At 39.2% G+C, this 2,374-nt stretch overlaps 1 pseudogene; it reads left to right on the forward strand.

The window, feature by feature from the left end:
* Positions 1 to 209: 209 nt before the first annotated feature.
* Positions 210 to 530, forward strand: LOC106020792 (annotated as a pseudogene).
* Positions 531 to 2,374: the final 1,844 nt, after the last annotated feature.

A 2,374-nucleotide genomic window follows, 5' to 3' on the forward strand; every position in this document is an offset into this window, starting at 1 on the left:
CAAATATGAATCACAGGATCACACATACAAACATTTTCTTAAATGGCAATATCAGTAAAAAGAGACCGGGAATTATTAGCAAGTTTAATAGAGTGGCTAATATGGACTGAAGGGGTTTAGAGAATCCTCTCCTGAGCTGATGTCTGAGAAAGAAAGGTGAAAATAAGAGTAAACATATCTCTTTCTGTGCTGATATCACCCCCACCAATATGGTGAACGATCCTAAGACCTGCCGGATGTTCTGCAAGAAATGTGGAAAGTACCAACCTCACAAAGTTGCCCCAGTATAAGAAGGGCAAGGATTCTTTGTATGCCCAGGGAAAGCAGTGTGGTGACAGGACACAGAGTGGCTATGGTGGGCAGACTAAGCCTATTTTCCAAACAAAGGCTAAAACTACAAAGAAGATTGTGCTGAGATATGAGAGTGTTGAGCCCAATGGCAGACCTAAGAGGATGCTGCCTAGTAAGAGATGCAAGCATTTTGAACTGGGAGCAATAAGAAGAGAAAGGGCCTAGTGATCCAGTTCTAAGCCAATTTTGTTATGAAGACAATAAAATCATGAGCTTTTATTCGCAGAGAGAGAGAGAGAGAGAGAGAGAGAGAGAGAGAGAGAGAAAGAGAGAGAACAGATCAAGTGATAAAGTAAGGGTCTGAATGATTGATGGTCCTTTGACACAAAACACTGACACTCAAGAAATGGAATGAAGGCATGTCAAAGCACAGGTCATGAGAACAAATACAACACAAGATGAAAGTTAAAGAATGCAGGACAGGGTGTGTAAGACGATGGAGAAAAAGGGAAGGAGAATCACCAAAAACAAATTTTGCTTGGAAAAATTGCACAATGAAACTTAATACTGTATATGCCAAAATTTAAAATAATATAAACCATGTCTGATTGTTCTTTTAAAAGTGCAATAAGCATGGAATTAACATGTCTTAACAATCTTGTCAGGAAAAACATCTAGTATTTAGAGATCTTGACAGGAAAGTGAAGAGGATAGGCTAGATTTAAAATGCAGACAAGCACAGTCAATATGTAGGCATCAGAGAAAAACACAGCTTGGGGTTGTAGGACCCTATGTGTAGCATAAACACACAGTGATGGGAGGAGAGCAGAAGAAAGAATTTCAGTTAAATCAGAGGAAGAGAGAAGTGATGACCCAGATAAGAGCAACAAAATGAGAATCCAGTCTCAGAGAAGTGCAAATTGAAACCAGGACCAAGTCTTAAAAGTACAGAGTTGAGAAGTAGGAGGGTACTGAATTTGACTTCATTTGCCACATTGTAGGCTCCTACACAACAAAGATTTATCCTAGCAACTCTGAGAGTTACATATTTTTATAGCCAGAGAGTTTAACCTCCTTTCAATCTAACCCAGAGGTGTAGAAGAAGCCAATGCCAACATCCAAAGAACTTTAGGAACTGAACTAGATCCCTTCACTGTGTGAGCGGTTTCTGATGAAAGAATGAGAACCACTCGCTGGGTTCAATTCTGGTTCTATTACCAAGAGATGGGATTTAGGATAGTTACTTTATCTCTGAGCACTTTGATTTCACTAACAAGAAGGTAGTACTGCTGATTTCTACTCAACTGTGATTCACAAAGCTCCTGAGGGCTAGCTTACATGACAAAGGATGGAAGTGACCAACAATCCTACCTAGCTACAATACCCATGAACAACAAAAATTACCAGCATGACACAATACCCAGTCCTTGCTGGTAACCATCGTCTCTCTAATCAGACTTAAGATCTGCTCAACAAGAGGGAAATCCAATACAGTACTAGAAACCTAGTCAACTACCCAGGACTAGTAAAGTCATGAATCCTCGAGAACAATCTATAATCATCACTTTATTAACCCAAAATAATCTCTTACACATTTTAAGTATTTACCCACAGATAAGTATAGTCCTCAACCCCCATCAAGATAACTTCTCAGGGTCTGGAAAGATTGCTCAGTGGTTAAGTCCACTACTCTTCAAGAAGACCTGGGTTCCATTCCCAGAACCTACATGAGAGCTCACAACTATCTATATGCCCAGTTCCAGTGGATCCACTCAGACATACATGCAGGCCAAACACCAATGTACATAAAATAAAATAAATAAATCATTTTTAAAAAATAAAACTTCTCTTGGAAATTTAAAAAAACACAAGCAATCAAAATACAGAATTAGGGAGCACAGTCCAAATGGATGCATCTACAACACAGCTCCCACACATAAGGCTCAGAGATCATTGTATAAAATGGGATAGAAAGATTGTAAGAGGCAGGAGACAAGGAGATTGCTGTAAGGTTGTGTCTACAAGAAATGTCAGAAGCTACACCCATAAACTATCACTAATATGACTGCCTAAATATGAGCTG

The sequence above is a fragment of the Mesocricetus auratus genome, unplaced genomic scaffold (assembly GCF_017639785.1).
Source record: "Mesocricetus auratus isolate SY011 unplaced genomic scaffold, BCM_Maur_2.0 Super-Scaffold_100676, whole genome shotgun sequence".
In the NCBI taxonomy this organism is placed as follows: domain Eukaryota; kingdom Metazoa; phylum Chordata; class Mammalia; order Rodentia; family Cricetidae; genus Mesocricetus; species Mesocricetus auratus.